Source organism: Neophocaena asiaeorientalis, unplaced genomic scaffold (assembly GCF_003031525.2).
Source record: "Neophocaena asiaeorientalis asiaeorientalis breed wild unplaced genomic scaffold, Neophocaena_asiaeorientalis_V1.1 scaffold75, whole genome shotgun sequence".
NCBI classification, from domain to species: Eukaryota; Metazoa; Chordata; class Mammalia; order Artiodactyla; family Phocoenidae; genus Neophocaena; species Neophocaena asiaeorientalis.
The window spans coordinates 234196-249079 of NW_020172719.1; the positions used below are offsets into that span (position 1 = coordinate 234196).

The 14884-nt window shown below is 39.2% G+C and overlaps 1 protein-coding gene across 2 annotated transcripts in view; it reads right to left on the minus strand.

Annotated features, from left to right (window-relative positions):
• PPARG (peroxisome proliferator activated receptor gamma) overlaps positions 1-14543 on the minus strand; it is a 126453-nt gene extending 111910 nt beyond the window's left edge. Inside the window, exon 1 of one of the 2 annotated variants that reach the window (XM_024740204.1) lies at positions 14444-14543. The gene's annotated coding sequence lies outside the window, so the exon portion shown is untranslated. Of the gene's footprint in view, positions 1-14197; positions 14269-14443 lie in introns of those variants that run through there. The other variant, XM_024740203.1, reaches the window with a different exon arrangement.
• Between the last annotated feature and the right edge of the window lie 341 nt (positions 14544-14884).

Genomic DNA, 14884 nt, shown 5'->3' on the forward strand with positions numbered 1-14884 from the left:
CATTTGTCCTTTAGGGGAGTGGAGCTCTACTGGCATGAAGGCATTTGTTTTTTTCAATCTGTCGTGGATACTTTTTTTTTTTTTTTGCAGTTCACGGGCCACTCACTGTTGTGGCCTCTCCCGTTGTGGAGCACAGGCTCCGCACGCGCAGGCTCAGCGGCCATGGCTCATGGGCCTAGCTGCTCTGCGGCATGTGGGATCTTCCCGGACCGGGGCACGAACCTGTGTCCCCTGCATCAGCAGGCAGACTCTCAACCACTGCGTCACCAGGGAAGCCCAGTTGTTGTTGTGGATACTTTTATAAAATGTAAAACCGTGTGCCTAAATGTCATGAGAATATAAACTTTTTTTTCCATTAATGATGTTTTTCATTTCTTTTTTTTTTAATTGAAGTATAGTTGATTTACAGTGCTGTGTTAGTTTCAGGTGTGTACACCTGAAAAGTGATTCCGTTATACATAAATATATTCTTTTTCAGATCCTTTTCCATTATAGGTTATTACAAGATACTGAATATAGTTCCCTGTGCTATACAGTCGATCCTCGCTGGTTATCTATTTTATATACAGTAGTTTGTATCTAGTAATCCCAAAGTCCTAATTTATGCCCCCCTTTCCCCTTTGGTAAGTGTAAGTTTGTTTTCTAATATAAACATTGATAAATGCTTATCCTCAGATCTGCACTTACCTCGTGCCAAGTCAATAACTAGGAGTGTGTGTGGAGCACATCAGTGCCTAAACTGTCCTCAGAGGCCACTCACTGCTTCGCGACATCCCTCTCACTTTCTCTCTCTCTGTTCTGACAGACCCTCTTCATGTTATGTCCAGATTTCGCGATAGCCTCCTAGCTGCTTGCCTTGCACACTACTGCCAAATTAATCTTCTGATTAAATCATCTCACTCTTCTCCTCAAGACCTGGAATCTCAACACTCCTTACAAGATAAAACCCACACTCCTTTGCCTACATTCCAGACCCATTCTCATCTGACCTAAAATCTACATCTCTAATCACGTTTCTCACTCCTCACACTGGCATACTACCCACTTCCAATGGGACGATCTCTGCAAAATGACCCCCCCAACACACGCTTATTCACTAGTCCAGGCTCCGTTTTCTTACACTGGAAATTCTTTCCCCCTCCTCTTAGGCCATCACAAGCCCTGAACTTTTTTTGCCTTTAGGTAAAATTCACATTCTTACAATTAACTACTTTAAAGTGTGTGATTCAATGATATTTAGTACATTCTTAAAGCTGTGCAACCGTCAACTCTATCAAGTTCAAAAACATTTCTTCACCTCAAAAGGAAATCCTGTACCCATCAAGCAGTCACTCCCCCTGCCCCCTGCCCCCCACACCCTGGCAACCACCAATTTGCTTTCTATCTCTACGGATCTGCCTAGTCTGGGTATTTCATATTAACAGAATCGTACTTGGATTCCTTTCTGTTTCTTTCCCTGTATGTATATATATATATATATATTTTTTTTTTTTTTTTGTAGTACGTGGGCCTCTCACTGTTGTGGCCTCTCCCGTTGTGGAGCACAGGCTCCAGACACGCAGGCCCAGCGGCCGTGGCTCACGGGCCCAGCCGCTCTGCGGCATGTGGGATCTTCCCAGACCTGGGCACGAACCCGTGTCCCCTGCATCAGTAGGCGGACTCTCAACCACTGCGCCACCAGGGAAGCCCTCCCTGTATATTTTTAAAGCCATTTTTCTTAAGGTTACCCTGTCAATCACTCAGCTTTTGACGTCTAGTCCAACCCCTATATCCTCTACAGGCTTTCCCTGGATTTACCCTCCACTCCACACTGATCTCGCCATTTTCTGAATTTTCGTAGTGCTTGTTTTCTGCCTTCTTTAGTTTAGTCTTTAATCACACAGTGCTTTGAATTTTTGGTTAACCCTTTTTGATTCATGTAGATTATAAACTCCTAGTTCTAGGAGCTGTGCTGTCTCCCTTTGTGCCCAGAACCTAGTGAAACTGTGTGTAACTCACTGTGTCCGGATGTTTATGAATGAGGAGCAAGTTAAGGAAAGTGAAGTCTTGACCATCAGTTAGAGAGAGCTTCAAACCCATGTCAGTTCTTATCCTTCCTTCTATCATGCTCTCCTCCCTGCCATTGCGCTTCTCAGTGTTGTACGTATGGGTACGGGTCACCTCTTTGCTCTGGTAGGAGATGAACAGGTGTGGCTGCAGGAAGATGATGGCAGGGTGCCCAAGGGTGGAGAGGGTGCAAATTCCCTGCGTTGATCTCTTGCTAAGAGACTCCTACCTTTGTTCTACAAGCACAGATGAAGGTCTACTGAGAAAAGTGGGCATGCAGAGATGTCACAAGGCCACATAAAAAAAGGTTCATCTATTTGCTTTGCTTTTATATGTACATCAGTTCCTTTGTCTGGTATTTTTGATTTGAAGTGGCTCATAAACGTGTATCTATCTTGTAAAAGGAGATTAACTGTGAAACAATTACGGTAATAATACTTGTGATTCATACATGAAATCGCTAAGCGTATAGTTATTTTATATATTAAAAACAAATGAATAGGTTAAAACTAGGTAGTGTTTTATCTAACAATTGCCAAAAAGTTTGAAAGGGAACTGGTTTTATTCTGTGCATGAGTAATAAGTCTAAGTAACATCTGTATCACACATCCTTATGAACTTTTCTCCAGCTGTAGTACTAAACAGAATTTGTTACAGTTGCCACTGGAAGCCTCCAAGCAAGAAAATAAAACAGTGCTCTGGCCCTTAGGCCATTTAAAACCTGTTCTTCTGACCAGAACAAGTAAAAGATCCAACCTAGAAGGCTGAAGGCTATAATTAACATTTTTTTTCCCTTTCATATCCCATTTTGCCCGCTTTAGGAGAGCAAAATGGAAATTTCTTCTGGCATTAATTTCATATCATTATGTGTTACGAAAAATGTTAAATAAAATGGAAATAAACATTTTAGAGAGTAATTTAGGCAATTCCCTAAACATGTAGAAAACAGGAGCACTGAGAATCCCACATTGAAAAAGCACAAAGTTGTCCTCAATATCCAACCAAGTTTAAAGTACTTATAAAGTACTGATAATGTGCCCAAGTCCCCTGTACTGTAGGCTGTGAATTAGGGAAGGTATGCAGGGCATATATATGTAAGTGGGATAAGAAGAATTACAACATTCATTCCTGCTCTCTAGGAATTCACAATGTTGTTTACACAGAACTTGCACATAAAACTTGTAAGACCTGACAGCAAACAGGCAGCAAATACAACGTGTGATACAGAATCTGGAGCGCATAAAATTACATTTCAGAGTAGATCTGCCTTCTAATTATGTTTCACTTCAGCTAAGATTAAAGTTAGTTTGCATCTTCTGAGTTCAAAAGCTGGTGGCCAGGATAAATATTTCACACACATGTTGTATGACAAAGGAAATCAACCTGACGTTTAAAGCTTAACATGCATAATAAGAACAAAATAATTGTGTGTATGCGCTGTATTTTGTGAGGATTGGAGGTCGTTCTAGCAGGCATGGGCAAATACACATGAATTGGGACCTCCCTGGTGGTCCAGTGGTAAAGAATCTGCCTTCCAACGCAGGGGACGTGGGTTTGACCCCTGGTCAGGGAACTAAGATCCCACATGCCGCGGGGCAACTAAGCCCGTGTGCCACAAACTACAGAGCCCACGCGCCCTGGAGCCTGTGCGTCACAACTAGAGAGAGAAAACCTGCACGCCACAACTAGAGAGAAGCCTGCGCACCGCAGCAAAGAGCCTGCGCTGCAATGAAAGATCCTGCACGCCTTAGCGAAGAGCTTGCGGACCGTAACTAAGACCTGACACAGCCAAAAAAAAAATAAAAAAAAAAGAAAAAGAAAATAAATATTTTTTAAAAAGGCATCACCATCTGTTGGGGATGGGCAGAATGGCTGCACTTTATTAAAAAACAAAAAAACAAATACACAGGAATCGTGATATGGCCTAAAGACACAATGATGTCAATACGCTGTGTTCCCATCACTTAATTATTTTCTCAGCTTTCACTGTGTGGTTATTTGCCTGCCTAGTGCTAGCTGCTGGTTCCCCTACCCGGTCTGAAAGGCACCTGTCCCACCATCTATAAGGCCATGTCACCAGGTGGGCAGATTTTGTTTCCTATATAAGGATATTTGGTGCTGAAAAGCAAGCAGTCATTTGATAAATGTTTATGGATTCTGAATAAACCATGGTCAAATCTGTAAAATCTGAAGGTTTTAGTTACATCTGCATTGAGATGCACTTTAATATTCCATGTCTATATATGAAAAAATTAATTCTTTTTAACTTCATATAAATTCCTTCAAAATCTATTTTCCTTATCATTTTTTCCCAAAAGTTTCATGCTGTTCAGGATTTCTAAGTGGTCAGTAATATATTTTCTGCGAATTTGAAAACAACTGAAATGGTAGTCAGACAACTGGATTGTGAATATAGAAGTTGGAAATAGCTATAATACTTAAATTGACCAAAGGATGGTCATTTGAAATAAGATCTGCGTCTCCCTTTACTCAAATATTATATTCCAAATATGTAAAAGTTCTAAATATGCTTTTAAAGGTAAGTAGCTAACTTTATTTCCCAGGGAAAAAAAGTTGTGTGTGTTTTTTTTTTTTCACTTTAATGGGATAGTCCCAGTGAAATCTGTTTTACATTTTTGTTAGGTGTAAATAACTTTTTTTTGTAAATAAAGTTAGGAACTATATTCACGTGGATAGTTAACCATTTAAATATATCCATTTTGAGAATATTATAAAATAAATAACCCTTCTGCAAAGTAAGTCCCCTATCATTTGGATTTTCAAGAATAGTTAATAGCTTATTAACAAAAGATGCATTCATACATCTTTTGCTAATAAATTTTACTACTGAGAGAGAAATAAAGTAATATAGTAAATACATTATACATTATGTGTGATACATACTACATACATATAACCTAAAATACGTTAATAATAAGAGATTTAAGAAAAATATTCAAGGACACAGGTTTTTCCCTACTTCACACATAACTGAAAGACAGCCACCTGGCTCCACGCTGGCCTGGCAATGCTGCCGGGTCACAAGGCAGGGATTAGGCTACTGCCTACTCTTAGTCACCATCTCGCCCATTAACATCCTTGTTAAATCTAGATAACAATACTCATGAACGTCAGGAGGGATGTACTTGTCTGTCTTGTTCATTGCTTTATCCTCCTTCTCTGAAACAGCTCTCGGCACAAAGTAGGAGCTCAATAGATTTTTGTTGAAGAAGTTAAGTCTTCATTAAAAAGGAGCTTCTTCTCAGTAGATTTGCTCTGGGGGGGTATCATCGCCAAGTTTGTGTTACCCACAACTTCTGAGAGCCATAAACTGAGTTTTGTTAGCTGAGGTTTGCCTTGGGCTATATTGAGAATTAAATCATCAGAAATGGTAGGGGCAGGGTGGGGTGGGGGGGAGGCGAAAGAAGAGAGAAATATTACTTAGTATCCCTGATATAAAGCTTCTAAAAAGCTTTTAAAACTTTGTTTTCATTTAGATAAAGACTATTCCAAAGACATCAGACTGATATAAATTTCTCAAAAGAAGTTCCAAAGAAAGTGACAAGAAAAATGTAACCTGTAATCTGGGTCAAAGGCAAAACTACTTAATATTCCCTTTGGGATTTCTAGAACAATGCAACAGAAAAAAGGAAAAATTAATTAATTCAAAGGATATTGCTCTGTGTATGTGTATTGTATACACACACACATATATATATATTGCTGTGTATGTGTGTGTCTGTGTGTGTATATATATATATATATATACACACACACACATATATATATCTTTTACAGTGTTCACTCAGAGGTCTGACAAGATTTTGGGAAACCTCTACTCATTTGCTATTTTAAAGCTCTTGTTATTTTAAAAATTATTATCACAAATTACATCAAGGTCTCATAATGACCATCTGCAGTAGAAGTTTACCTTCCTGTGCTTCTCCATCAGCTATTTATGGTTATAAGTTCAGTATTCTGTCAAGAGTTAGAAGACAAATAACTCTATCCTGAGGTTATTTAATTTTAGGGGAAAAAACCCATAATAGATATACATATTTTTTAAAGAAAGACTTAAAAGGGGGGGGCTTGAAAATAAAATAGCTCTGGAAACCACTGTAAAAAAAAAAGCTTGGTTGTTGGTGTATGCTAAAGATCAAAGAGTACACAGGCCCAAAGAAATCAACAAAATCAAACCTTACGTATGGCTGAGAAAATTAAGAGGCTGTGACAAAGATACGATCTTTTTTCCACCCAAATACAGGCTAGTCCAGCAGAGTACAGAGAAGCCCGATATATGAAGTAAAATTATGTATGAAATAAAACTGGGTATAACAGCAATGAATTCAGGTAATGTCTCACATTATCGTCGATGGCTTTAAAGGAATAAAAAAAGCTAGAGGGGTTCTCAATGCTTAATTTACTTTTTGCTTGATCTTTACTGATCAGCGTCACAGACATACTAAAAAAAAGCAATAAATGTAGGCTTTTAATTATAGACGTAATTTTATATTACTGGCTAAACTCTGGAAAAGAGAAAAATATAAAAACAAAAAGCCCTCCATACCTATTTTTTTTTTTTTTTTTTTGCGGTACGCGGGCCTCTCACGGCTGTGGCCTCTCCCGTTACGGAGCATAGGCTCCGGACGCGCAGGCTCAGCTGCCATGGCTCAGCGGCCCAGCCACTCCGCGGCATGTGGGATCTTCCCGGACCGGGGCACGAACCCGTGTCCCCTGCATCGGCAGGCGGACTCTCAACCACTGCGCCACCAGGGAAGCCCCAATACCTCACTATTTTAATATAACTGTCATAATTTTTGTATGGTCCCTTCCAGACTTTATATATACATGTTTATATAAGGTTGCAATCAGTGGTGCACATACATTCTTTATGTTACTTTTAAAAAAATATTTTTCAGGTTTGCTCTAGTTTTCTAATTTGTCATTGATAATTACATAACATTCCACCTAGTGATTACACCATAATCTACTTAACCATGCCCCTGCTTTGAATAGTTATTTCCAAATATTGGTTCCTATAACAATGTTCGCATGAAGGTCTTTGTGTATGTGGCTTGTCCTATGTCCTACATTTCTTTGCAAAAAAATCTCAGAAGTGAGGGTATATAGCAGCAGACGGTGTAATATATTGCCCAATTGCTTTTTTAGCAGGCGGAACTAAGTGACAGGGACATCAGCTACACATAAGAGTACAAGTTTCTTCAATTCCTGAATTATAGAATTTTAGGATTTAAAAAAAAAACTGTCAACAATCGCTAGGACTGACACATTTTCTACTGTTATTAAACTGGAACTGAAGTTTACAAATCCATATCTTGTAAGTCTGTTTAATGTGGGTCCTCTAGGGCCATATCATCCTCAGGGATTTTATAAAATCCAGTCTTTGAACTTGGAGACTCAGGATTCGTGGCAACCATTCTAAGGTAAGAGGAACCAGTGATGCTTGGACTAAGACGGGAGCCGGGGAGCCTCTACGGACACAAGCTTATTGAAAACAAGACTGAGCTTCTCTAAGTAATAAAATGCCAAACCAACGGAGGTAATTTTACAGGATGACCTCAAGAGATTCTACCAATAGGATAATATGGCAAGGGACTTAACTATAGGCAAAAGTAAGGCGTACTAAAAATAATCCAAATTAACTGCACAGAGCATTGGGCTCTAGGCTCTCAGATGGGATGCAGGCATCACCTGGAGTGAGAGGTTTCCAAACACTACACGTGAGAATCCCCTGAAGGGCTTGTTAAGGGACAGATTACCAGGCCCCATCCCCAGAGTCTCTGATTCAGTAGGTCTGGGGTGGGGCCCGAGAATTTGCATTTCTACCAAGTTCCCAGATGATGCTGATGCCGCTGGGCCTAGGACCACACTTTAGATTATTTCTTTATTCTTTTAAAATCATGTATTAAGTACCTAGTAAGTACCATGCTATGTGCTGGAGATACAAAAAGGAATAAAACCAGTTAGTACCTGCTTCAAGAAATTAATACTCTATGTTTTTGTAGACATTGCACTGCTCTAGTCCTAGAAGTCAACAAACTTGGACCTTGTTGAAAACAAAGTTTAAAAATATATTATATTGCCTTTAAATAAAGCCAGGGTATTTCTAATTAGTTCCAAATGCTTTAGGAAAACATGTAGTAATCCTACAATGGCAAATGCCTGAGTGTTTTCTTCACTCTTCTGGATTTTACTAACATATGCAAATAATTTGTTACAGTATCTTCTTCATTTATATATGTACCATTCATGTGTTTGTTCTCTTTCAAAACTCCATCCACCATATAAAAAAGAGAAAGATTTTCTATAAGTACTTGTCCATACACAATCTAAACATTGTTTACAAAACCCAGGTAATTATCAACTGACAGAAAAGAACAACACTGAGTACAGTAAGACTTGGGGATTCTCTGATTTAGATTCAGACTTCAGTAACACCGTGGAAAAGTGAATGACAAGTAAGCAATATGCTTAGTCATACCCATGAGGGTGGCCTATACTTGTTAAACACTGCCTATCTGCTGATTCACAGAATTAATGAACTTGCTTTTGAGGTGACTGCTAAGCTTCTATTTCTATCACATACATGTTGGCTTCCCATAACTATTTTTGGCAAAAAAATAAAAGGCAAAATAAACTAGGTATAAAATTTTGTGATCTGTGGATCTGCCAAAGTATTAGGCATTATTTGTATGTCTCTGGCATATTGTTTATGACATGATTGAAAGACTCCTCTCATTTCAATCTATTAGAAAGCTACTTTAAAAGTCTGGAAGAACTCATGAAGAGATTACATAATTTGTTTAACGTCACAGAGAAAAGACATAGCGAGAGGTAATATTCAGATATCTAATTACATTAACCAACAACTAACTCCTGGCCTTAAATCTGATAAGATTTCTTGGATAAACTGACATTTAGGAATGACAATTTGTTTTTCTGAAGGAAAAAAATGGTTCAAGGAAGAATTACAATGCATGTTGATTTTTTTTTCCCCCCTCCCAGCACCACACAGCTTGTGGGATTTTAGTTCCCCAGCCAGGGATCAAACCTGGGCCCACTGGCAGTGAGAGCACAGAGTGCTAGCCACTGGACCGCCAGGGAATTCTCGTGTGTTGATTTTTAAGAGAAAAACAAATGCATGTGTGGGAGAACATATCCCTTCCTATCACGGCTATTTCAAGTGGCTATTTTCATATTTGGTTTCATGAAGGTTGGTTTATGGAAAACTGGGGACATGAATCACTTTAATTTTATTTTTCCTTCTCCTGATCCCCTCTTTCAAATTCCAAGTGTGTTTACTATTCCTTAAAAGCCTTGTTTGCAGGTAGCAAGCAAACCAGGAGCTAACCTTTCAAATTTTTGCTGAGGATGTCTTAAAGAATTAACCCTGCTGGAAATATTGGCATTTTGCAAGTGGACTCCAAACTTTCAAAGGACACAGATGGTGTTGGCGGCAAAATGAAGGCCAGTGGGGTGGGGTCAAGGTTAAGGAGTTCTTTCCAGCACCTCATCGTTGCCCCTGGCAGTCTGATAGGTGTGTTTCCCCATCGCCTTCACTGTAAAGGAATAGTTGTTACTCCTTAAACACGCAGGATAAAAATATCCTCTTTGCATTCACTTTCCCAGATCCTCTCCTGAAGCAACTTATACAGCCCAAGAGAGAAACGGTACTAAGTGGCAACTTTAGAATTTAAAGCTGTCCTAAAAGTCTATGATGTCACCGAGGGGCAGGGTAAATTCTTAGAAACCAACCCTTTCATCCAGGTGTCTGTACAGTTACTGCGCAACCCACACGCAGATCTCTTACACTCCCACTCAGGGTATTTCCCTACTTTTCTCCCTCCTATCTACCTTCTCCTTATCTGCGGTAAACTGTGCAGACTTCTCACCCCAGGTCTGCGCTAATCTGAACTCTTCCCAGAAGGTCAGGAAATCAGTCTCAGAGAGGCTTATCCACACATCACAATTCTCCTAGATGAGTCCACAAATTAACGTGCTCCTTAAAAAATCAGTTAAAACTGGCAACGAATTTATTTTCTAAAAACCAGTGAAGTGGAAGAAAAATGTTTCTTAAACAAGACACTGAAGCAAATTGAACTAAACGATTACAGGATTGAGTGTAAATTCTCCCTGTAAGGTTTTAAATCTCTATCGCAAATGATTCATGGTACATGAATTGATGACTTCATTTCTTTCCTTTACATCTGAGAAATCACAGTAGAGAAAACAATCTCATTGCAGCCCGTCCCTCCAAAGATTTTCAAGTTGAGAATGGCCTGGTCGCTGGAATAGCTGAAGGTATAGCAGTGGCTGTGAGAAAGCCAAACTAGAACGTGAAGAGAGTGGAAATGAGGGCTGCTCCCCACTCCCCACCCGCACAGGGGAAGCCACTGAAAACATGGAACACGCATCTACAAGCACTGGCCTAAGCCTTTCTTTGACCTCTGCTCCCCCATCCTTTGAGTTAGGTCCCCACTTGGGCTCTGTAGCTGCATACTCAGGGAACAGGGTGAGGGGTTCAGGCCTGGAACCAAGGCCGTTACTTGCTTGCAAAGGAGACAATAAAATGGATTATTTAACAATCCATAAGGAGAATTTAAAATTTATTATTTGGATGACGTACAGTTAATTATATGCTTTTCCAGTGAGTCCCTGCTAGTAAACTGTTGGGTTCCTAGGAGGCAGATTCACTTTTCAAGCCACTAAAGGTCTATTTTTTGGCTACAGTTTCTTAGAGAGAGCCCCAAGTTTTATGACAAGCACAGCCACTGTGTAGTCTTTAAGCTGTGATATTAAAATGTCTTTTGATCTGAAGGATCATAGGCCTCACTAAAAAACAAACACACATTAAGTATTTACAGGGTGCGCCATAAAAATGTGTAAAGAATAGAACTTTATCAAATCAAAGCACAGCCTGCACCTTCTAAACGCATTAGACATAGAAACTGTAGAAACTGACACGAAAGGATATACACTGTGTCTACACAGGACTCACAGAGATATTATCAGCAAAACAAAAATGATTCCTAGGCTGATTTTTGTCTGAAGTCACCAGAGAATAGGAAATACAGTTTTAAGCTGAATAATGATGAAATTTCTCATCTCAGAAACGTTTTATAAATCGATCACCACATGGCAAACATTACCTTCAGTTTATTCTTAACAATAATCTCACAATTAATACTAGGGTGAACTAAATAGTGGGAAAAGTATTAGCTCAATTAAATTCAGGGCCAAGGTCATATCATTTAAGATACACAGGTTTGCTGATAAAGTCTTAAAGCCATACAAAAAAAAGAGCACAGAACAATAATTGCACTACTTTTCCCATTTCATTGATTAGGAAATGGAGATTTAGAATGGAAAAGTGACTTGCCTCGCTGTGACAAAATGATTAAAAATGTAAACATTCACATTCTGAAGTAAATATTTGTTATTAAAACATAGGTGTGCATTGACTGTTGAAGAAAAATATGAAGAATACATAAACCTGTTTTTTAAAATAAAAAAATAATATAAGTATATACTATTATCGGGGATAGCTGTTGTCTTAACATCTCCGAAAGTTTTCCCCAAAATACGGTCTATTTTATTTGAGCTGATTTCCTGTCAAGAACCTACTTAAGTACTGTAGGTAAATAAAAATTAAAACATGACATTTTTATTAAATAAGCTTCAAAAGAGATGCCATATAACTCCCCCAAGCCTACCTCTGTATTGTGATACAATGCAAATAGTAAACGACAAAGCCGAGGAAGGTTACAAATAATCTTCAATTTGAAAATTGTATCTAGAAGGCTATGAAGCTAACTGAATGTTGATATACTGGGGCTATCTATGCTAGCAAGGTGGTTATTTACAGATCTTACTGTACTTTTGTGGAGTCAAATTAGATCGGTTTCAAAGGACCTTTGTAATAAGCGTTTTAAATCGCTGCCCTTTTCGTTGCTTTTAGGCCTTAAGAGAGAAAGGGACAGGGCCTTAAGAGAGGTCAGCTACCCTCATGAGGAGATCTGTTAGGAAAAATAAGAAAAGCAAGTTAGAAATTCACTTTAACAATTTTGAAGGTGTCAGGGGGCATATGTTTACGCCTATAGACTGGTGACATAACAAGTTTTCTCGATTAGTGATTAAAAAAAAAAATCCTCTACAGCTGATATTTATTTAGTGGAATCCTACGAGACCAAAAAGTTCTTCCGGTATATTTGCCACACCTTACGGCATTATTATGTTTCTAAGTTCGAGTGACAGTGAATTCAGCAGAACACCCACAAATTAGAATGACCAACATTTTCTGTCCTACCCATTGGACATATATAAATCCTATGAAAGAAGAGAAAGTAATAGACCAGGATATATAAAACATTTGTAAAGTATTATTTTAATATTGTTTTCATGAAAGTCTCCCGTTATTAAAAACCATTTCACAATTTGAAAACTAAATGAAATGTATTATTAATACCTGTGTATGCTTCCACAGCTGTGCCACTCACACAGCTTTCGAATACAAAATGATCTTGATAATTAGGGTTAGTGGCAAACATCCTCATTTTCAGAGGATTACAGAAGAGAAAAATAAGCATTTGTTTATAGTCATATAACTTACTAAGAGCAATTAGCTGTGATCAGTAATGTATTATTTCTAATGCACAATCCTAAAGTCATACTTTTTTTTCTCTATAAATTTTAATACACAGGAACAACACAACTTTAATGTCACAGGGATTTTGGAATTAATATTGTGATTTTTTTTAAAACTACAATTTAATGGTTTTTAAAATGTAGTTCTGAAAATATACAAAGAAACGAACAGTAAGGAAACTAGTCCCTTCAAAGAAAATAGTGTATTTAATTATTAAAAATGCCAACTGCAAAACTATTTTCAAGGTATTCTAAGTTTAATAAAGAATATGACGCTGGTGGATATTTTAGTTTTAATTAAAAAAAGAAATTATACCCTTTTAAATTTAAAAGAATGAAAAAAAAAGTGCCCAAAAAACTTAGCCTGGAATTCTCCAAAACTTTATACTTCACTGATGCCATGTTTTCATAGCAGTTATCATAAAAGCAAGAAACAAACGTTTAAACATGAAAAAGTTCTGATTTAAAAATTAAATCACCAGGTTTTTCCCCCCTTCCACTGACTTGCAAAAGATTGAGCAGTCGGTCACTAATTGATTCTAAGACCTTTAAAGTTAAGATATAATCATCGGCAAGTGAAGCGTCACATATCATTATAATTTAAATAAAGGAGAATGATGAGAAGTACACATTAAGACCAAAATGGATGCTTTTGTAACCAACCTCACTTTTTAGCTAACAGCATTCATTTTACAATTTTGTGTATTAAAGAATACTATGGTGCCGTACTAACTTCAGAGTGAATCTCATTGAAAACAGACAACACAAAAATTGTTTTCAAACTTGAAAAAGATCTTTGGAAATATCACTGCAAAAGCTAACTGGTAGCATCTCTGAGTATTTTCTACAGAACGTTCATAGGAGTGGAAGGTATTTCTTTAGAAAGAAGCTGCAATGAGTGTCTATGTCAGTCTCTATTCCAAAAGGGTTTTCTAAATCATCTACACCATCAGGAGGTCCTGTTTTTCAGTCAGCGATTGATCACTTAGCTATGAACAAGAAGACTGCCACCGGATACCTGGGATCTGTCCAAGAACTGCCCAGCTCCTTCTAAAGGGTGTCAGTCACTGCTCTCTCAATAACTCCAGTTACAATTTGTTTCATGAATGATAAAAAGTTAACATGAAAATAATGTACTTTAAAATCGAGTTTTTCATACAACTCAGTCATCTTGCCTGGTTTTGTTTTCAGACGATGATCTATACAAATTAATTTTACATTTTGACCCCAATTTTGAAGGGAAAAGAAGAAAACTTCAGCTTCTTCATGACAGACTAGTTTTTTTTTTTACTTTATGCTTCTTAAAATAATTGACACTATTTTCCCAACCATTATTCTCAGACCCAAGTGAATTAAATTCTCGCGGTAAGACAAGAACACAACAAAACAGTAACGATATAGTATCATCACCACGATCATCATCTTGCAAATTTGGGACGCATCACCAACACATTTCAACAAAGTGCAGTTACAGAAGCCGACTCACCTAAGCAATGGGAGTTAAGAATTTAGAAACGCAGCCTCCTGATCACCAGCAGAGGTAAAGGCCCCTTCTTTACCTAACAAGTGACCTTATATAAAACCAGCACATAGGTTACTCCCAGTTTCTGCCTCCTTACCTCAGGCTCCTCCCCAAATACCGAGACAGAAAGTACCACAAATACACACCCACTTTCCACCCCTTACACGGAGGGACCAGAGACTTCGGTTAAGCTGCCCTACCTCCACCTACCCCAGTCAGGCTCCGAGGAGCAGGAGTCGAGCCTGGCACGTGGAGGAACCAAGGCGCCGGCAGGCCATCTTCCCGACCACTGCGGGGGTGGGAGGGGGCCGCGCTCTCCATCCCCTGCCCTCCGGCAAGCCAGCCCCCATCCCCGGCCCCTTCCACTCGGCTCACCGCCAGCAAAGTGCTTAAGGGCACCTAGGCTGGGTGACCCCCCAAGTGCGCCCCTAACTTAACTGTCACCACGACCCCGCAATGGTCACTGTCGGGGTGCTGAAGCCGGACTCCGTCGCCGCGGGACGCACCCGCACGGGATCCCGTGCCCGGCCCCGAAGTACCCCGGGAGCAGCTCTCGGACCCTGCGCACTTTCGCCGGGGCTCGGAGACCCAGGTTCTCTCAGACCCCCGGTAAGGCGCGCGCCGAAGGGCCCGTCACGGCCGCGCGGAGCG